This window comes from Haliotis cracherodii, unplaced genomic scaffold, assembly GCF_022045235.1.
Source record: "Haliotis cracherodii isolate W230 unplaced genomic scaffold, xgHalCrac1.p SCAF_4, whole genome shotgun sequence".
Classification (NCBI taxonomy): Eukaryota; Metazoa; Mollusca; class Gastropoda; order Lepetellida; family Haliotidae; genus Haliotis; species Haliotis cracherodii.
Window position 1 is genome coordinate 42,371,918 of NW_027266297.1, and position 21,448 is coordinate 42,393,365.

At 38.5% G+C, this 21,448-nt stretch overlaps 15 non-coding genes across 15 annotated transcripts; 12 read left to right on the forward strand and 3 right to left on the reverse strand.

Moving 5' to 3' along the window:
* The first annotated feature begins 583 nt into the window (after window positions 1-583).
* On the forward strand, window positions 584-655 carry Trnat-cgu (transfer RNA threonine (anticodon CGU)). Its single transcript has one exon. It is a non-coding gene; the product is annotated as a tRNA-Thr (tRNA).
* Window positions 656-2,261: 1,606 nt separating this feature from the next.
* Window positions 2,262-2,333, forward strand: Trnat-cgu (transfer RNA threonine (anticodon CGU)). Its single transcript has one exon. It is a non-coding gene; the product is annotated as a tRNA-Thr (tRNA).
* Window positions 2,334-4,227: 1,894 nt separating this feature from the next.
* On the forward strand, window positions 4,228-4,299 carry Trnat-cgu (transfer RNA threonine (anticodon CGU)). Its single transcript has one exon. It is a non-coding gene; the product is annotated as a tRNA-Thr (tRNA).
* Window positions 4,300-4,657: 358 nt separating this feature from the next.
* On the forward strand, window positions 4,658-4,729 carry Trnat-cgu (transfer RNA threonine (anticodon CGU)). The gene has a single exon. It is a non-coding gene; the product is annotated as a tRNA-Thr (tRNA).
* Window positions 4,730-5,704: 975 nt separating this feature from the next.
* Trnat-cgu (transfer RNA threonine (anticodon CGU)) lies at window positions 5,705-5,776 on the forward strand. Its single transcript has one exon. It is a non-coding gene; the product is annotated as a tRNA-Thr (tRNA).
* Window positions 5,777-5,975: 199 nt separating this feature from the next.
* On the forward strand, window positions 5,976-6,047 carry Trnat-cgu (transfer RNA threonine (anticodon CGU)). The gene has a single exon. It is a non-coding gene; the product is annotated as a tRNA-Thr (tRNA).
* Window positions 6,048-6,405: 358 nt separating this feature from the next.
* Window positions 6,406-6,477, forward strand: Trnat-cgu (transfer RNA threonine (anticodon CGU)). Its single transcript has one exon. It is a non-coding gene; the product is annotated as a tRNA-Thr (tRNA).
* A 977-nt stretch (window positions 6,478-7,454) lies between these two features.
* Window positions 7,455-7,526, forward strand: Trnat-cgu (transfer RNA threonine (anticodon CGU)). Its single transcript has one exon. It is a non-coding gene; the product is annotated as a tRNA-Thr (tRNA).
* Window positions 7,527-7,725: 199 nt separating this feature from the next.
* Trnat-cgu (transfer RNA threonine (anticodon CGU)) lies at window positions 7,726-7,797 on the forward strand. The gene has a single exon. It is a non-coding gene; the product is annotated as a tRNA-Thr (tRNA).
* A 358-nt stretch (window positions 7,798-8,155) lies between these two features.
* Trnat-cgu (transfer RNA threonine (anticodon CGU)) lies at window positions 8,156-8,227 on the forward strand. The gene has a single exon. It is a non-coding gene; the product is annotated as a tRNA-Thr (tRNA).
* Window positions 8,228-9,204: 977 nt separating this feature from the next.
* On the forward strand, window positions 9,205-9,276 carry Trnat-cgu (transfer RNA threonine (anticodon CGU)). Its single transcript has one exon. It is a non-coding gene; the product is annotated as a tRNA-Thr (tRNA).
* Window positions 9,277-9,475: 199 nt separating this feature from the next.
* On the forward strand, window positions 9,476-9,547 carry Trnat-cgu (transfer RNA threonine (anticodon CGU)). Its single transcript has one exon. It is a non-coding gene; the product is annotated as a tRNA-Thr (tRNA).
* A 4,206-nt stretch (window positions 9,548-13,753) lies between these two features.
* On the reverse strand, window positions 13,754-13,825 carry Trnat-cgu (transfer RNA threonine (anticodon CGU)). Its single transcript has one exon. It is a non-coding gene; the product is annotated as a tRNA-Thr (tRNA).
* Window positions 13,826-14,600: 775 nt separating this feature from the next.
* On the reverse strand, window positions 14,601-14,672 carry Trnat-cgu (transfer RNA threonine (anticodon CGU)). The gene has a single exon. It is a non-coding gene; the product is annotated as a tRNA-Thr (tRNA).
* A 414-nt stretch (window positions 14,673-15,086) lies between these two features.
* Trnat-cgu (transfer RNA threonine (anticodon CGU)) lies at window positions 15,087-15,158 on the reverse strand. Its single transcript has one exon. It is a non-coding gene; the product is annotated as a tRNA-Thr (tRNA).
* Window positions 15,159-21,448: the final 6,290 nt, after the last annotated feature.

Here is a 21,448-nt window from a genome sequence, read left to right on the forward strand (position 1 = left end):
ACTCTCTAAATTAGAAATAGGGGGCTCTTTTTAGGATATTATTTGGGTGAAACAAACAGAGTTAAAGGATAAAATTCGTGGTTTATATGAAATGTTTATATACGACATATATATGTTTCCAGAATTTAATTGCCTATAATTAAGGGTGCATTTAACACACGAGTGCGTATTATACGCGAATAAATAAGTATTGTGTACATTGATCAGCTTATTACGTCGAATACGGTATATATTAACTCGTATCAATATTTTAAAAAATATTAAAAATAGTGATTCGAAAAAAGGTGGAGTCTGTTTCCTAACTTTTACTGAAGGCGATTCATAGTACATCTGCCACCCGATATTCAATGATCATATATCACGTGACTTGCTCTCCACTTCCAGTGACATATGTTGGAGTTCCATTCACATTCTGCAGCGCACATGCCTCACAAACTTAGCAGATATAACTGTCTGCCTCAGTGGCCGAATGGAAAGGCCTCGTGCATATTCGAATCACGTGACCTTCAGGTCACCTGTTAACTTATCTGTGGTTTAAATATAGCGTCGACCAAATGATTGTGAGGTTGTTTAAGGTTTGTCAGCCTCGGTGGCCAAGTGGTAAGGCGTCGGTCTCGTAAACCGAAGATCCTGGGTTCAATCCCCTTTCGGGGCTCATTTTGTTGAAACACGAATTTGTGATGTTTGTGGAAATTCTGAAATTGAGGCTTCGCGACAATCATTCAAAGGTTCTGGGCACATTCAACGTCACCGTGTCACCGTGTGAAGTTTAAGCTAAATGCATAATATGTAACAACAGACAAGTTTACCTCGTGCAGATAATCGATAAATTTCTCCATATGACGCTGCACAAATATAACGACAGACAATTGTACTATATATTTCAGAAATAAAGTTTGCTCTACCCCCATGTGTAGCGTAATAAAGTATAGTTTTGCCTGAACTATTATAGTTAAAGCAGTGGTATCTGTGCCCGTAGGTTTCACCAAAGAGGTAAACGTCCGAGACTTGCACCATTTCGGCCTTTCCTACCACACTATGCCGAACCCTTGATATAACTGGAATATTGTTCAAAGCGGCGTTACACTCATCTCACACATTAGTCCAGAACTGCCATACAGACCCTGAAACAAATATATCCAATACAGCCAATGCAAGTCTATCTTATTTGGCAAGTCTAGATTACTGCAGTTTCTGGAAAATAAAAAAAAGTATCTGGGCTCCTTTTTATTATATTTTATAACTATTACTTTACCATTGTCTTTTCTGTAAAATAGTTCATTTCAGAGACAAGATCTTAGTCTATCATTAATCAACAACCGTATGATTCAACCATGTGTGAACTATCATTCGTCAAACAGATGCAGTGAATACCCGTTACGACGCAGGTACCTAAGTGAAAACGTCAGGAAAGTTATAACTTTTCGGTGTGAACAAATCAGGTGTTATTCCCCCTTGATTCAATATAAACGTCCTAAACAGTAATCTTCCCGATTGCGAGATATCCAGATAAACGGCGTCTGGACTAACGAGGTTTAAATGTAATACATATACATACTTTCATTCATACACTCAAGTCTGGACAAGTCTTCAGCAACCCCTGCTTGCCGTAAGAGGCGACCGCCGTCATGTATCTGGAATATTGCTGAGTGCGGCGTTAACAACAAACCAACCAACGTAAGAGGTGGCTGTGCTTGTTGTACGGGGCGACTAACGGGATCGGATGGCCAGGTTCGCTGACTTGGTTGATGCATGTCATCGTATCCCTACTGCGTAGATCAATGCTCGTGATATCATTCACTGGATTGTAAGATCCAGACTCGATTATTTTCAGACCGCTGTCATATAGCTGGGATATTACAAAGCACGGCGTTACACAAACAAACAGATAGATCAATGTTCCCATTCCCTTAGAACAAGCCTGTCATGAATGTGTCTACCGCGTATACACGAAACCACACTCAGCAAACAATGATACGGGCAGTGATATACAACCTCATTTACACTTGAAATGTTTTATTAGAGCTTTAAGTGACTTTACAGGTAAAAGAAGTGTAGACCCTATCCCACGACGCTCAATCTGTGCCACGCTGCATTCATCGATACACACACACGTTGACTTGTATACATAATGGATTTCTCGTCGCGGCTCAGCGCTCGTCGATGTTACCTGTATCTGGTGACCTACATTGAACCAGGTGTCACTCGTCGGGCTAGATATGCCAGTACATAGCGACTAAACAGCCATGGGTGGTGTGTCAGCCTCGGTGGCCAAGTGGTAAGGCGTCGGTCTCGTAAACCGAAGATCCTGGGTTCAATCCCCAGTCGGGGCTCATTTTGTTACAAATGAAACCTGTCGCCAGAGTGCCGTGAACAAACGAGCAGTGTTAATACATAACAAATAAACGCGTCTGCTCATGTTACTCTCTGCGTATAACCGAAAATGTAAGGCATAAACGCAATGTGCAAAACACAGCAACGATATCATTACAGGTGGAACAAATAAATACATGTTTACATATGTTTGTTTGCTCAGCAATATTCCAGCTATATGACGGCGGGCTGTAAATAATCGAATCTGGACCAGACAATCCAGTGATTGACATCATGATCCACGCAATTGTGATACGATGACATGCATCAACCAATTCAGCGAGCCTGTGTTTATATTTGTAAAAAGTTTATTTACAAAATAGCAGTCAGTTCGTAGAAAATTTGTTTTCTCACTTCTAAGCCCATAATACTGTAAAGTTCGACGATAATGACACAATACACTGAAAAATGTGGGCTGTAAGTATTTTATCAGGTGTATTTATAAACGTTGAATCTAAGAGCAAGTTTAATTAAGTTTGACATAAGAATATACATAACATATTCGGCGCGTTTGTCATGCAAGTTCAAAGCACTTCGTGCATATCCGAATCACCTGACCTACGGGTGACAGGTGTCACTTGTTTTGCTTTAAATATAGCGTCCACCAAGTGATTGAGCGGCTGTTGGTGGCCAAGTGGTAAGGCATCGGTCTCGTAAACCGGTTCAAATCCCAGTCGGGGCTCATTTTGTAGAAATATATCTATTTCTCGATAAGGTGTTTTATATGAAGGCGGTTGATAAGGTAAGTTCCGATATCAGATGCAGTCCAGGTTTAAATTACTTCCACAAAATCTGTTGCAATAAATAACTCACATTCATTGTAACAAAATATGAATGATAATGGTTGAAAACAGTGAAGCCTAAAAAAACAGTGATGACATGCATCAACCAGTTCAGCGAGCCTGTGTTTACATATGTATAAGTTGATTTTTTAAATCGCAGTCAGTTCGTAGGAAATTTGTTTTCGCACTTCTAAGCCCATAATACTGTAAAGTTCGACATCCAAATTTAAACTATATCAAGCAAGTTGATGACAGCAAAAAATCATCAACTCCTGACCACTCGAAGAGACTTTCCTGTATCACCTGAGCAAAATAAGACTTGAGAAAACGAGCTGGCATTACTTCTTAAAATACTGTATCTAACAGCTTTAACATTTTAATCATATTAATTGTTATTGCCAAATTCAACAACATATGAATGATAGTGGTTGAGAACAGTGTAATCTAATAACTAATTTACACCAAATGTGACATTGTTGTATATTTGCTCACTCAACATTCATCATCATCTATGGAGTTGTCGGCGCTACACATCCAGTGACATGTGGCAGAGTTCGATTGGCATTCTGCAAGGAATATGCATCTTTCATGAAAATAACTAGTATTTTCTATCCACCTCCGTGGTCACGTGGTAAGATGTCGGTCTGGTTAGCTGAAGAACCTGTGTTCAATCTCCAGCCGGGGCTCATTGTGGAAAACGCACGTGCTTGACGTATTTGAGGGAATTCAGACGTGTAAAAAAAGTGAATGTCGTAGCGCTATTATCATTTCGTGAAACTGGTCAAGAATTTGTGTGGTAGGAAAACCAATGAGAGGTACGATAATGACACAATACACTGAAAAATGTATTCTCTAAGTATTTTATCGGGTGTATTCATAAAATCTCATTTTAAGAGCAAGTTTAATTGAGTTTGACATAAACATATACATAATATATTCGACTTGTTTGTCATGCAAGTTCAAAGCACTTCGTGCATATCCAAATCACGTGACCTACGTATGACAGGTGTCACTTGTTTTGGTTTAAATATAGCGTCCACCAATTGACTGAGCGGCTGTTGAATGTGTGTCAGCCTCGGTGGCCAAGTGGTAAGGCGTCGGTCTCGTAAACCGAAGATCCTGGGTTCAAATCCCAGTCGGGGCTCATTTTGTAGAAATATATATATTTGTTGATGTTTTATATGAAGACGGTTGAAAAGGTAAATCCCGATATCAGTTGCAGTCCAGGTTTATTTTACTTCCACATAATTGATTGCAATAAATAACTCACATTCATTGTAACAAAATAGGAATGATAGTGGTTGAAAACAGTGAAGCTTAATTCCTAATTTATGCTAAAGGCGATCCATACTTTCAGTACAATTACCCACTCAATATACATCAACGTATATCACGTGGTTTTCGCTGCACTTCAAGTGAAAAAAGGGCGAACTTCGATGTCGCATTCGTAAGGAACATGTATCAGTTGCAGTCAAACAAACTTTAACTTAAATGATGTGTCAGCCTCGGTGGCCAAGTGGTAAGGCGTCGGTCTCGTAAACCGAAGATCCTGGATTCAATCCCCAGTCGGGGCTCATTTTGTTACAAATGAAACCTGTCGCCAGAGTGCCGTGAACCAACGAACAGTGTTAATACATAACAAATAAACGCGTCTGCTCATGTTACTCTCTGCGTATAACCGAAAATGTAAGGCATAAACGCAATGTGCAAAACACAGCAACGATATCATTACAGGTGGAACAAATAAATACATGTTTACATATATATGAATGATAGTTGTTGAAAACAGTGAAGCCTAATTCCTAATTTATGCTAAAGGCGACTTATACTTTCATTACACTTGTCCACTCCATATTCATTAGCGTATATCACGTGGTTTTCGCTGCACTTCAAGTGAGAAATGACATTCCTAAGGAACATGTAAACAAAACTGGTAAACCGAAGATCCTGGGTTCAATCTCCAGCCGGGGCTTACTTTTGCAAATAGATATATAATAAGTTCATTAATAATGCGCCAAATTCAACTCATAGCGAATGTTCACGGCATATCATTATGATAATCCCGGCCATCGGATCAGTGTTTACTCTTGGGGAGAATACAACCCAAGCTTCTCGCGAGGCGCTAGAAGGTTAATAGTCACATTGCCATTTCATCTTACTCGTGCTTTGCTTATTTGAGGCACGTGTCAAAGAAAGTGAATGTCGTAGCGCTGATATTGTTTGGAGAAGCGGTTGAAGAATTTGTGTTTTGGGAAAGCCAATAAGAGTTGCGAAAAGAGACATTAAATTGAAAAACAATGTATGCTGAAAGTATTTCCTCAGGTGCACATTTGGTGCGTGGGCCCCATCTCTAAGAACTCAATTTATATAAGTGCAAGCTTTATTAAGTTTGACATAGAATATGCGTAATATATTCGGCGTATTTGTTACGCAGGTTCCAAGGTTTTCGTGCATATCCGAATCAAGTAACCTGTGGGTGACAGGTGTCACTTGTTTTGGTTTAAATATAGCGTCCACCAAGTGACTGTGCGGCTGTTGAATGTGTGTCAGCCTCGGTGGCCAAGTGGTAAGGCGTCGGTCTCGTAAACCGAAGATCCTGGGTTCAAATCCCAGTCGGGGCTCATTTTGTAGAAATCTATATATTTGTTGATAAGGTGTTTGAAATGAACACAGTTTTGAAAAGGTAAATTCCGATATCAGTTGCAGTCCAGGTTTAAATTACTTCCACAAAATTGATTGCAATAAATAACTTACATTCATTGTAACAAAATATGAATATAGCGTCCGCCAAGTGACAGTGCGGCTGTTGAATGTGTCTCAGCCTCGGTGGCCAAGTGGTAAGGCGTCGGTCTCGTAAACCGAAGATCCTGGGTTCAAATCCCAGTCGGGGCTCATTTTGTAGAAATCTATATATTTGTTGATGTTTTATATGAAGACGGTTGAAAAGGTAAATCCCGATATCAGTTGCAGTCCAGGTTTATTTTACTTCCACATAATTGATTGCAATAAATAACTCACATTCATTGTAACAAAATATGAATGATAGTGGTTGAAAACAGTGAAGCTTAATTCCTAATTTATGCTAAAGGCGATCCATACTTTCAGTACAATTACCCACCCAATATACATCAACGTATATCACGTGGTTTTCGCTGCACTTCAAGTGAAAAAAGGGCGAACTTCGATGTCGCATTCGTAAGGAACATGTATCAGTTGCAGTCAAACAAACTTTAACTAAACTGATGTGTCAGCCTCGGTGGCCAAGTGGTAAGGCGTCGGTCTCGTAAACCGAAGATCCTGGGTTCAATCCCCAGTCGGGGCTCATTTTGTTACAAGTGAAACCTGTCGCCAGAGTGCCGTGAACCAACGAACAGTGTTAATACATAACAAATAAACGCGTCTGCTCATGTTACTCTCTGCGTATAACCGAAAATGTAAGGCATAAACGCAATGTGCATTACACAGCAACGATATCATTACAGGTGGAACAAATAAATACATGTTTACATATATATGAATGATAGTTGTTGAAAACAGTGAAGCCTAATTCCTAATTTATGCTAAAGGCGACTTATACTTTCATTACACTTGTCCACTCCATATTCATTAGCGTATATCACGTGGTTTTCCCTGCACTTCAAGTGAGAAATGACATTCCTAAGGAACATGTAAACAAAACTGGTAAACCGAAGATCCTGGGTTCAATCTCCAGCCGGGGCTTACTTTTGCAAATATATATATATAATAAGTTCATTAATAATGCGCCAAATTCAACTCATAGCGAATGTTCACGGCATATCATTATGATAATCCCGGCCATCGGATCAGTGTTTACTCTTGGGGAGAATACAACCCAAGCTTCTCGCGAGGCGCTAGAAGGTTAATAGTCACATTGCCATTTCATCTTACTCGTGCTTTGCTTATTTGAGGCACGTGTCAAAGAAAGTGAATGTCGTAGCGCTGATATTGTTTGGAGAAGCGGTTGAAGAATTTGTGTTTTGGGAAAGCCAATAAGAGTTGCGAAAAGAGACATTAAATTGAAAAACAATGTATGCTGAAAGTATTTCCTCAGGTGCACATTTGGTGCGTGGGCCCCATCTCTAAGAACTCAATTTATATAAGTGCAAGCTTTATTAAGTTTGACATAGAATATGCGTAATATATTCGGCGTATTTGTTACGCAGGTTCCAAGGTTTTCGTGCATATCCGAATCAAGTAACCTGTGGGTGACAGGTGTCACTTGTTTTGGTTTAAATATAGCGTCCACCAAGTGACTGTGCGGCTGTTGAATGTGTGTCAGCCTCGGTGGCCAAGTGGTAAGGCGTCGGTCTCGTAAACCGAAGATCCTGGGTTCAAATCCCAGTCGGGGCTCATTTTGTAGAAATCTATATATTTGTTGATAAGGTGTTTGAAATGAACACAGTTTTGAAAAGGTAAATTCCGATATCAGTTGCAGTCCAGGTTTAAATTACTTCCACAAAATTGATTGCAATAAATAACTTACATTCATTGTAACAAAATATGAATATAGCGTCCGCCAAGTGACAGTGCGGCTGTTGAATGTGTCTCAGCCTCGGTGGCCAAGTGGTAAGGCGTCGGTCTCGTAAACCGAAGATCCTGGGTTCAAATCCCAGTCGGGGCTCATTTTGTAGAAATCTATATATTTGTTGATGTTTTATATGAAGACGGTTGAAAAGGTAAATCCCGATATCAGTTGCAGTCCAGGTTTATTTTACTTCCACATAATTGATTGCAATAAATAACTCACATTCATTGTAACAAAATATGAATGATAGTGGTTGAAAACAGTGAAGCTTAATTCCTAATTTATGCTAAAGGCGATCCATACTTTCAGTACAATTACCCACCCAATATACATCAACGTATATCACGTGGTTTTCGCTGCACTTCAAGTGAAAAAAGGGCGAACTTCGATGTCGCATTCGTAAGGAACATGTATCAGTTGCAGTCAAACAAACTTTAACTAAACTGATGTGTCAGCCTCGGTGGCCAAGTGGTAAGGCGTCGGTCTCGTAAACCGAAGATCCTGGGTTCAATCCCCAGTCGGGGCTCATTTTGTTACAAGTGAAACCTGTCGCCAGAGTGCCGTGAACCAACGAACAGTGTTAATACATAACAAATAAACGCGTCTGCTCATGTTACTCTCTGCGTATAACCGAAAATGTAAGGCATAAACGCAATGTGCAAAACACAGCAACGATATCATTACAGGTGGAACAAATAAATACATGTTTACATATATATGAATGATAGTTGTTGAAAACAGTGAAGCCTAATTCCTAATTTATGCTAAAGGCGACTTATACTTTCATTACACTTGTCCACTCCATATTCATTAGCGTATATCACGTGGTTTTCCCTGCACTTCAAGTGAGAAATGACATTCCTAAGGAACATGTAAACAAAACTGGTAAACCGAAGATCCTGGGTTCAATCTCCAGCCGGGGCTTACTTTTGCAAATATATATATATAATAAGTTCATTAATAATGCGCCAAATTCAACTCATAGCGAATGTTCACGGCATATCATTATGATAATCCCGGCCATCGGATCAGTGTTTACTCTTGGGGAGAATACAACCCAAGCTTCTCGCGAGGCGCTAGAAGGTTAATAGTCACATTGCCATTTCATCTTACTCGTGCTTTGCTTATTTGAGGCACGTGTCAAAGAAAGTGAATGTCGTAGCGCTGATATTGTTTGGAGAAGCGGTTGAAGAATTTGTGTTTTGGGAAAGCCAATAAGAGTTGCGAAAAGAGACATTAAATTGAAAAACAATGTATGCTGAAAGTATTTCCTCAGGTGCACATTTGGTGCGTGGGCCCCATCTCTAAGAACTCAATTTATATAAGTGCAAGCTTTATTAAGTTTGACATAGAATATGCGTAATATATTCGGCGTATTTGTTACGCAGGTTCCAAGGTTTTCGTGCATATCCGAATCAAGTAACCTGTGGGTGACAGGTGTCACTTGTTTTGGTTTAAATATAGCGTCCACCAAGTGACTGTGCGGCTGTTGAATGTGTGTCAGCCTCGGTGGCCAAGTGGTAAGGCGTCGGTCTCGTAAACCGAAGATCCTGGGTTCAAATCCCAGTCGGGGCTCATTTTGTAGAAATCTATATATTTGTTGATAAGGTGTTTGAAATGAACACAGTTTTGAAAAGGTAAATTCCGATATCAGTTGCAGTCCAGGTTTAAATTACTTCCACAAAATTGATTGCAATAAATAACTTACATTCATTGTAACAAAATATGAATATAGCGTCCGCCAAGTGACAGTGCGGCTGTTGAATGTGTCTCAGCCTCGGTGGCCAAGTGGTAAGGCGTCGGTCTCGTAAACCGAAGATCCTGGGTTCAAATCCCAGTCAGGGCTCATTTTGTAGAAATCTATATATTTGTTGATAAGGTGTTTGAAATGAACACAGTTTTGAAAAGGTAAATTCCGATATCAGTTGCAGTCCAGGTTTAAATTACTTCTTCAAAATTGATTGCAATAAATAACTCACATTCATTGTAACAAAATATGAATATAGCGTTCGCCACGTGACAGTGCGGCTGTTTAATGTGTGTCAGCCTCGGTGGCCAAGTGGTAAGGCGTCGGGGCTTATTTGGTAGAAATATATGTGGGATATTTTAATACGATAGGTTCAGGTTATCAATTACAGTCAAGGTTTATTTGTAAAGAGGAGAATTTATTCTCTCCGTTTCGAATTTTCACATTTCACCAAAAACCACAACGACGGAAAACATATCAATCTTACTCCAGAGTTGTAGTAAGAAGTATGCCATTTATTTAAGCTGCTTATTTAAATAAAGTTTAATCACCTACACATGTCACGTGGTTTTCGGTAACTTCCAGTGACACCCCCTTGAAGATCCAGGGTAGAATAGGTCTTCAGCAACCCATGCTTGCCGTTAGAGGTGACTAACGGGATCAGGTGTTCAGGCGATTTATAACTTACACGCATCATAATGTCAATATTCTAGCAAGGAACCAAAGTGGAGCGGGACGAGCGAACTCTTTAACCATTAGGCTACCCGACTGCCCCTAATCTAGGGCTTCGGTCGTGCCCCATACTGAAGCACATGTACCACATGTGGTGTCTCCTTAGGCAAGTGACTTTGTTCGAAATGTGCCTCTGTTCACCCAGCAGTGAGTGGGTACCCGGTAGGATGAGAATGTAATGTAGCTGTTAACCTTCTAGCGCCTTACAGACAGTTTTGGGTTGTATACTCCCCAAGGAGCTGAGAATGAAAAACGAGTACTCACTGATCCATATGCATTGACCAGGGTAATAATGTAGCGCTTTGAGCATGAACTGCTACATGGAGGCTAGCGCATTATAAGTGCACATTGTTGTTATTATTATAAGATAAGCGTTTGAGGAAGATTCCGTATACTTATATGTCAATTAAAGAGAAGAGTACGAATGCTGTACCAAATTATAAGCAGTAAGGCGTAAGGCTTTCAAAGATTGTATAGAAAGTAAGCATACTGTCAAGTGAGCACAAATCTTATTGTGACCGAATATTGTCTGGTGTAACTTGAAAAACTTGAAATGAAGTTCGGCTGAAAATAGATTGAAACCCTTGATTAAGTATCTACGTCTAAATATGGTAATAACTGAACGTTGTGATTCACAGGCCCTTAAATTGTGTTCTCTTGCATGTTTTGTTGACACATAGCTACCACTGAAATACTGAAATACAGAATTTACCCACTTCAAATACAAAATTGTTGTTGGTATCTTTCTGGTTGAAATGACAGTAGTCTCGTTCACATAACGCAGTGGTGTTCTATAATTTTGCACCCTAGATTTTGACGTTTTTACTCAATATGTGTTAACGATTTTCTTGAACCGATGTCGCAGTACCGTATTTTCCAAAATGAGCCCCGATTGGGGATTGAAACCAGGATCTTCGGTTTTCTAGACCGACGCCACATCACTTGGCCACCGGGGCTGTTCAATGCTATAGTAGTCTTATAAAACCTGCCATCTGTCAATGTAAGTGCTGCGTAGTTTATGCGATAGCTGCGTGTTAATTTACTGGGGCAATCTTTTTGAGCCCTGTTCATGAATACAAATTGAGGCCCGACTGGGATTTGAATCCAGGTCCGTAGGTACGACACCGACGCCTTATTGCAAATTGATTAACCCTGTTTATTCATCACGGGATGCGAATCAAAATGGACCATCTGCTATACTAAATTGTAGTGCAGATCAGTGGATTTGGACGAATAGGAAAGAGGACACATTTGGTAACAGTGTTCCAGTTTAATCATGGCGTGTCAGTCTAATATGGGCAGAAAGACACCCCACCCTCGCATGTGGACCTCATTCCACAAAGCGATATTAATATCTACATTGGATAAAGTCTACACAATAAATTGGAACATGGCATGGCATTGTTGAACGGGGTTAGATTCAAACGCACGATCAGCAGATCCTGGCACAGCTGAGGGTTGAAACTCTGCTTGTCGTATTCCGGCGCCGTAAAAGACTGGGCAACATGTGTCATCTTTATTTCATTTGATGGAATCACATGATGAATTGTAACCAAGTTTTATTAACATAATCTCGCCCATAATACGATCATAACACTAATAGTTCAACATACTTCAAAATGCAATCTGTATAAAATCAAATCAAATCAAAATGTTGTCCGTTTACGACAGGGGTGTTTCACGACTTAGTTGACGAGGTGAACTGGTCTCTCACTATGTTTGCATGGACGCATGACTGGCATCTTTTTCACATGATGCTCCACATCATGTGATTTCTACAAAATGACCCCCGACTAGCGATTGAACCCAGGATCTTCGGTTTCCAAGACCGACGTCTTACTTCTTGGCCACAAAGGCTGAAACAAATCTGAACAAGCGAACACGGATCCATTAGCCTGGATTATAATAATGTATCGCCATGAACATTCACTGTGAGCGGAGTTTGGCGCATTATCTTGTCAAAAGTGAGCCCCGATTCGGGATTGAACCCAAGATCTTCGCAAACCACGCGATATATGAAGATGAATATTGAATGGGCAAATGTATGAATCGTAGACTATCGCCCTTAAAGTTAGGAATGAGATGGGGCTGGTTTCAATCAGTACCATTCATATTGTTTTTTTTCAAAAAAGAATAGGATTTACTGGTATACTTTGCAAAAAATATGAAAGTAAAATGTTTAAGCTGTAGATATGCTAATTTAAGCCGCACTTCATCGGTGTCTCTTTTAAATATTGGTGGCATCTGTTGTCGAAAGGATAACTTTTCAAATTCGACATTGTTACCTGGTGGACGTTAATTCACGTTACACCGGCAACCCTAGGCAAACATTTATTCCCAGAAATTATTCAAAATTATGTTATGTTATTTAAAAATATTTATCTGCAAAATAATATAAAGAAAAAATTCAAATTGGGCTCAGAACAATCCTTACTTTCCTAGGGCTGAGGCTATCTAGAGTTGGCAAATCATTCTAGACTTCAGTGGGGGTTACCCGCATGTCATGTGATTCGGATATGAACGCCTGTATCAATAACACATCAATATATACCACTCCACTCCACTCAATATGGATATGTTATTCTTTCCATGATACAAACAGAAGGATATTATCTGAGTATCCCTATACCTATACCACATTGAGTGGTATATATCGCGTATATTGCAGTGAATTAAACTTGCTCTTACATTGAGCAGTTGGGGATAGGGTCCATGCACCTTTTGTGGCCCCTGTAAAATACCGTTTAGTGTACTTTGTATGTATAAGTGTCTTGTGTCAGATCTAAAAGAACCAGTCTGCAAATACCTTTCATTTATGGAAGCAACTACGTGCGGAATCAACTTTAATCAGTACAAAATGGAGCAACTTCACCGTAAATATTTAGATGAACATAAGCCAGATACAAAACACTGTGCCTTGTTTTTACCTCATAGGAAAGCAAATATTTTACATACACGACTCGGGCATTCATGCAGTAATCGTGAAGCCAGTTTAGAGGCCGACCATTTCATAGTATGGGGGCTGGGATTTTTTCGAAAAAAAAAAATCTTGAAAAAATTCAGACTTCAGACTGTTGAAAAAAGAAAAGATATTGCCACAAATATTACATTGTTTATCTTAAATAAAATTCATTTTCATCGCTTTAAATAATAAAATTAATCTGGTTTTGTAGCTGTAGATTAAAAATGTCTGATCTCGATAAATTTGGAACAAATTTGATATTGATAATATTTTGTGGACCAAACTCAGATTGCAGTGCCAATGATTTACGTCACATCATTATAATACGTCGACTAAAAGATCTATCTAACTCTTGGTTTTGGATCCAATTATGAGTGTTGTAAATAATACTGTTGATTGCATGTGTTGAACAAATTGATCATTCTGTACTTTTGAAAAGGAAAGGATGAAGCAAGCTCCTCGAGTATTTTCCAAATCCTATTTATTGTCAATAAAATATGTTTGTGTACACTCATATTAGTTTCTCCTGACCCCTTCATGAAACAATGTCCGCACTCACGTTCCCATTCTGTGAAACACGAGAATAAATACAAACACGCATTGAACAAAATAGCCCCGACTGGGATTTGAACTCAGGATCTTCGGTTTACGAGACCGACGCCTTACCACTTGGCCACCGAGGCTATTAAAATTTCAATTACCACACAGTTATTTGGTGGACGCTGTATTTAAACCAAAGACAAGTAACACGTGTCACACGAAACGGTCACGTGATTCGGATATGCGCAAAATGCCTTAAACATCTACGTATATTCTGTTGTCCAACGGAATTAATCTAGGTCTTAAACTGAACTCTTAGAGATAGGACCTGCGCACCATTTCCAGACCTGAGAAAATAATGTTATCATTATAGTAAGTCTTACTGGTTTTCCGTCCACACAAAGTCTTGGCCCATTTCACGAAACAATCACAGCGCTACGACATTCACTCACTTTGACACATGTGAATTTCCTCTAATACGTGAGGCACGTGCAGGATGAGAATAAATGTGACTGTTAATCGTCTGGCTTCTCAAGGTCCGCTTGGGTTGTTGATCCCCAGGGAGCCGAGAATGGAAATCGAGAGCAAACTGACCCATTAACAACAATTAACAAAAATGTAGCGCCGTCAGCATTCACTGGTATTTGAATGTAGCCCATGATTAAAGGACATATTATTGTTATTCCAAAATGAGCCCCATGTACATGTATGAGTCACCTTTAGCATAAATTAGCAATTAGGCTTCACTGTTTTCAACCATTATCATTCATATTTTGTTACAATGAATGTGAGTTATTTATTGCAATAGTTTTTGTGGGAGCAAAATAAACCTGGACTGCAACTGATATCGGGATTTACCTTTTCAACCGTCTTCATATAAAACACCTTATCGAGAAATATATATGTTTCTACAAAATGAGCCCCGACTGGGATTTGAACCCAGGATCTTCGGTTTACGAGACCGACGCCTTACCACTTGGCCACCGAGGCTAACTATAGACATGTGTTTACATTTATTAGACATGCATGTCCATTGCTGACTGTAAATCCACCTGTCGCTGGAAGTGTAACACAAGCCACGCGATATATGCATATGCATATTGAGTGGGCAAATATGTGAATCGCCCTCGGTCAAGTAAGGAACGACTGGCCTCAATTAGCATCATTTATATTTTCCTGAAATGAATAGACTTTTCTGGAATATTTTGCAATAAATATAAAAGTAAATTTAGAAACTTTAAAAGTGCTTATCTAAGAATGATACCTAGGTCCTAGTTACTGATTCCCCGCACTTCATCTGTGTCTCTTTAAAAGAATGTTGGCATGGTGGCATATCTGATATCGAATTGAGAAATTTCCAAATATTGACTGCCAATATATAACGATATATATTTCTATAAAATGAGCCCCGACTGGGGATTGAACCCAGGATCTTCGGTTTACGAGACCGACGCCTTACCACTTGGCCACCGAGGCTGATAATAAAGAAAGAGTGTTACAGTCGTGCCTCGTTTATACGGAAACTTGCGTCAATTCACAATTCGTCCGCATAAACGAATTTCCGTATAACTGAAACCAGCTTCTTACTGGAAGTCTGTCATGGAAGTTTGAACTTTACCACATTTTGAGATTTGAATTTTAAACAATTATTCCAAATTGTCCAGATCGCCTGTGTTCTCGATATAGTTCACCAAGGTCTCTATACAAGCCACAAACTTGTGCTTGGGGATTACATGTACAATAAACAAGCTCGTAGCTCAAACGTAACTCAGTGTCACTTGGTTAATTGACTTCTCACGAGTCAAAGGATTACCATCAGCGGAAGGATTATATGTATTGTCCGGATAAGTGAGACAATTTTGTGTGCATTTCAGTGTTTTGTGTATGAAAATGTACTTTTATTTGACATACATGTTATTTGCTGATTGCGAATCGCTGTTCGCCATGTGTCACCGGAGGTGAAGCGCCAGCCTCGTTATAGGTAAATGAACTCTGAGTGGGATAATGTACTGCATATATGACTCGCTCTTTATATAAATTAGAAATGGAGACCACACTGGTTTCATCCATGATCATTCATATTTTGTTGAAATCCATAGAAGTTATATTATACTTTGCAATAAATATGAAAATGAAATGTTGAAGCTGTTAGATATGCGAATTTACATATGAATCCTAGTTTCTAAGAATTGGGTTATATGTTTATTGAACTTGCTTACTGAGTGCGAATCTGACTCTGCCATATCTCAAGTGTTGCGGGAAGCAGGTGACATGTGAATGCAATAACGGGTGTCCTCACCTTGATATTGACAGAGTATTGCAGAAATAAGTACTGGCGAAATCAAACAGAATAAATAACAATATACATTCCTTTCAAATTCGTAAGTATTGTTTGAAAAGTATAACATTTGGTAAATTGTTTGATAGGCATTACTTAGAAGTTGACGGATAACAAGATAGACGCAATTTTTATGGATAACAACTTCTTTAAAACTGGGAAAAGCGACGTTTCGGTATAGATCCTTATTCGGTTGTCAAGCAAGACATAACATTTGCAAAATATTATAAACTATATACCGACTCCGTTATTACTGTCAAAAATATTTTATTTTCACAATTTATTATCTTTCCTTCACTTAATTGTACTGAATAACTTTCTATTTGGAAATAATATTTCATTGTTAGTGTTTGCGTCAGTTTGAGCAAAACACATGTTAAAACTATTTTTCTGGCTATATGTGTGATTGACATTCTGGAAGCTGGTGAGTAAATAAGAACATATAAAACTTTATGGATAATAACTTCTGCTTTATTGCATATAGCGACGTTTCGATGTAGATTCTTACACCGTTATCAAGCTGGAGTGACTACAACCAAGTGATGAGTATATTATTAATGATATGTTGTGATAAGCCGCTAATTAGCATAAAACAACAACAGGTAATGGGTAACAAGTAGCACACAGAGAATAAAGCAAGATGTAAAGTGTGTACATTTTTAATTAGTATCTAACTATCTTGTTTGTAATAAACCAGAAGCTGTTATCCACAAAGTTGTGTGTCTTCCTGTCATGGCTACATTTTAAGAGTTGAATTTTGACAATAAAATGCGACTACAGAGCATTATAGTTAACTATTACAATATGACAAACGTAATGAAGACTTCAAAGGAAGTATCAGTATTCAATGTTGCCTAAAAAACAGATCAATTAAGGATTGTGAATACCAAATGGCCCATGGGTATTAGACATGTTGAACATAAACATATATTTACGCTTTGTTCATTACTTAGTTCAGATTGTATTTCAAAAACATCCCTCGACTACAGATTACTTTAAGTCTCGAATAGAGAGATATTAAAGCAAAATAAACGGTGGAAAGTGCGGGTAGGTGCTATATCACATTACAACTTTCAACCTGTACAAGATAACACAAGCTGAAATAGTTCTTAACTTTTTGTTTCCATGGTAACCAAATGTGGGTAATCAAGAAAGTCTCGTTGTTTTTGATACGAGTGAAAGTGTGATATAGAAGGGTTATTTGAGTGAGTGAGTGAGTATGGTTTTACGCCGCTTTTAGCAATATTACAGCAATATCACGGCGGGAGACACCAGAAATGGGCTTCACACATTGTACCCATGTCGGAAATCGAACCCGGGTCTTCGGCGTGACGAGCGAACGCTTTAACCACTAGGCTACCCGACCGCCCCTTATTTGAGGCTTAATACTCAGTTGTATGTACATGAGACAAGTACTCACACAAACTGAAACAGAAAATTAAAAACAGGAATAGACGAGTACAGATACAGAGACATGCAAAGACAGACAGACAGGAAGCGAAACACAGACAGACAGACAGACAGACAGACAAACACACGGATACAGACAGACAGAGGGATACAGATATGCACATGCATCATAAGAATCCGAACGAAAACAAAATCAAAACATACAAAATGAATTAAAAACTTGAAAAATAACACATAAATTACAGATAAAAATATTTCAATCGAATCACATGCAACACACAGACTTTAATACATGGTGCATCTGCTGCCATACCACACATTAACACTATTTCAATCTCGTTTTTCTCGAAAGGGTTCCAAGCAGGCGTGCTGGGCGTGAAATGCGTGATTTACACCGCCGGTGGTGAGAAGTGGGAGTGGGCCATTTTCCACGGGCGGCAAATCCGGGTCACACCGCGATAAGCTATTTGACTTGCGTGTTCTGACGCACAGGTGACGCAGACCTCATCCACAATATATTTACAGGACACGACTGTCTTTCTAACATTACTTCTGTAAATGACCTTGTGAAATACAAAACTATTTACGAGGTATTATTAAATATGCGGAGTAGTGTGTGATGATACACCAACAATAGCTGGTTTATATGTTTTTGAATGTTGTAAACAATAGAAGGTGTTGACTGTTCAGTGAAGTTAATATTGTTTAATGCCACAGTCAGAAATATTCGAACTATATCAGGGGGACTGTAATTTATAGAGTCTAGACCAGAAAACCAGTGGTTGAAAGCATGAGCAACAATTCACGTCGTCAGGGTGTGATGAAATATGCAGTGATCTAAGTCGCACATTGTAACCATCAGATCCTCATTATATTCATGTGTAACGACCAAGGGAGATGGGGGCCATTTCTGGCAAGGATTTGTCTTGGTGCACATTAAGAAATGAATTTTTGACTGCAGCCATGAGTGTATTACTTCAAGTCAAGTCATGTTTGCGTCGATGTAATTCCGGGGACCAAGACCAAATAGAAATTGGTCCTCGTGAATGGGTAATCGAATTCCAATCGGAAGCAAGAGGCGATGAAATCGATTGTTTCTTAACAAGAATGTTGATTTTGATTTTAACAGGTGTTAATAGCTTAAATCGAAACGACGAATACATAGGAAACCAGCTGGATGATATAGAGAAAGAGTCATGCAGACGTGTCTGGATAACGTTGATTTAAACCATTTTTATTCATTTAAAAATAATCGTGCGGCAATACGTTCCACCAGACAAATATGCCCATTCCTGAGAGAACAAATATAATCAACACATCAGTGGGGTCGAAATGGTTATTTCAATTTCAAACCTTGGCCTTTATAAGTGAGCCCAAAGTTTTGATTCCGGTAAAAATAGTCAATTTATTGCGTTCATATGGATTTCATGTACCGGTTAATTTGCTGAGCAATGTATACTTCTTTCTCTGACTATAATAATTATTTTGAATATATGAATGTGGTAAGGTTCTCTTTATTTCTATGTAAAATTATTTATGTTGCACTCCCGCGTCGTCAACTGCCGGGCAAACACAAGTATATACTTGAAAATTGGATTTGACCAAACAATTACAAATGTTATCAAAACGTTACTAGGCTGAGTCGACGAAACACTGCAGACTTAAGGTCTAAAACACAACCCGTTGTAATATACTCATTGATATGATGCATGTAATATCGCATATGATACCCGTATGAAATATACATTACCATCAAACATGTACACTTTCTATTGCCCGGGAGTTTATATTCAATGATTCTTTCATCCGTTCACGCATTCTCATATCTTGGCCGAAATACTGTTGACATTTAGTAATTAGTCACTATCAAACCTAAATAAATCTCGTTATTTTAAGTCTAAAATGTTGGATCTTTGCGATAAACTACTTCCGAATGTTACGCCCTGTTTGGAGAGGTTTTCCAACAATTGACAATGGTGTTTTATGTCAACATATCTATATAGAAGGGTGAAAATAAATCAAGGCAATATCATTTTTAACAACAATCAACAAAAACATATGTTCACTGTCGACAATTTCGTTCCAGGTGGTAGTTGAAGCCCATTAAAACATAACATATGTATATTTAAAAGTGTGCATATGTATACTTTGTCAACAAAAGGATTTGATTAAATGTTATATTTACTAGAAATTATTCTTGTTGACAAATATTCCTCCGAGATGGCTCTATTGTTAATTATGTATGCTATATTATTTCAACGGAAGCAGTGCACTGGTCATGTATTGTGTTGGTGAGATACTAGTCTTAGGACTGTATGACCCAGCAATAGTTGTGATACATTTTGGCGACCCCTCTCTGTTGCTGTGCCATTTTTTTTATTACCCCATCAACACAAAAACGTGAACACCCCACCCCCGTAATAGATGACCGGTCCCTAATATTTTTAAAACAACAATTTCCATGTTCAAATGTGAACGACGATAGTGGAACATGGGAGGTAACTCTGTAGGAGTAGAGGAATATTGTTCTTTCGTCTTCAGCATGTCGGATTCGGTTCGAGCTTCGCCTTTGCATTTACGTTTTATAATATTTGTTTTTGATGCGTTGGACATATAGCAGATAGCGATATTTCATTTACTATGGATTTTTATTTGAAAAGGGCGAATTTCAAAATATTATTCATTTCATTTGGGGGTAAATATCGAGGTAATTGTGTACTATATTTGTCCCCAAAAAAAGAAAATTGAGATAATATTTCAACAAGTTGTTACTGTGATTGAGGGAAGTGCTTCTGATTACTGCATGGATATATGGATACCCGCATTTCTGTTCAAACAAGGTGTATTTCGGATCAATACGAGTGGTAAAAAATAATTACAATCTATATAATCTTTTCACATTTTACAACGTCAATTGATACTATCGATTGTACATGTGTGTGCGACAGCGGCAACTATTGATATTTCAACTTAATTGCCATCGATGTACTGGCACCGGAACAAGGACAACTGTGACACATCGATAGTTCGATTGATCGTACACTGCTTTTATTTTAATTCAGTTCAGTTGGTACAATTATAATCATACAGAGAGTATGCTCACATTATATATCTACAGCGTCAATCTCTAACATTAGTCGAATGTGATAACAATGACATAGTAACATGAGGGGCCCGATTTGTTGTAGTGGATTTCTTAAATATGAACATATAGGTATAACAGGTTATGTAAAAGGATTTAATGTATCAGGCAAATTTACCCGTTTCACGTTGAAGCGATGTATTTGATTGTTTCATCTGGCAATAAATTATCGACGTGATTAATATCTTCCATAACTTTTATCAATCGTTCACTCCTGTTACTCATTACGCGTAACACAGTGTAATATCACTTTCGGTTTATGGGAATGATAAACACGGTTAGACTTTTATAACACTCCCGCTTACCCGAAATATGACATTGTTACATGAATTATCACATCCTTACATCCTTGATTTATTACATAAATGATTTCAATATATTACTAGAATAATCAAGTTTATTATAACATTACCACTTGAATACTTCAGCCTATGTGTTTTGTCTTTTGACAGCATATGCTCAATAGCTATACATTTCGATCCTGAGCGTTCATGCAATAAGTGCAACGCATAAGAACACTGAAACGAAAACATTTGGTGGTGTTATCAACAATTAAAAAATATCGCGGCGATACAACACAACATTTGTATTGTGATTTTGAGATGACAACACCCCCATTCCCCCAACACACACACACACACACACACACACACACAAAGATGTGCACGTTTTGTGAAATACCTCGTTTATCCAGCATCATCCATGTCTGTGTCAACGAACTTTTGCGACATGTGCCACTATCCGCCTAATCATTAAGACGCAAGTATTCAATAGTGTAAATTATCTTATTACCCCAAAATATGATAGTTAACATAACTTATTGATCACAATTTACGTATATCAAATAGATATCATCATTGTTACGACATGCCGCTT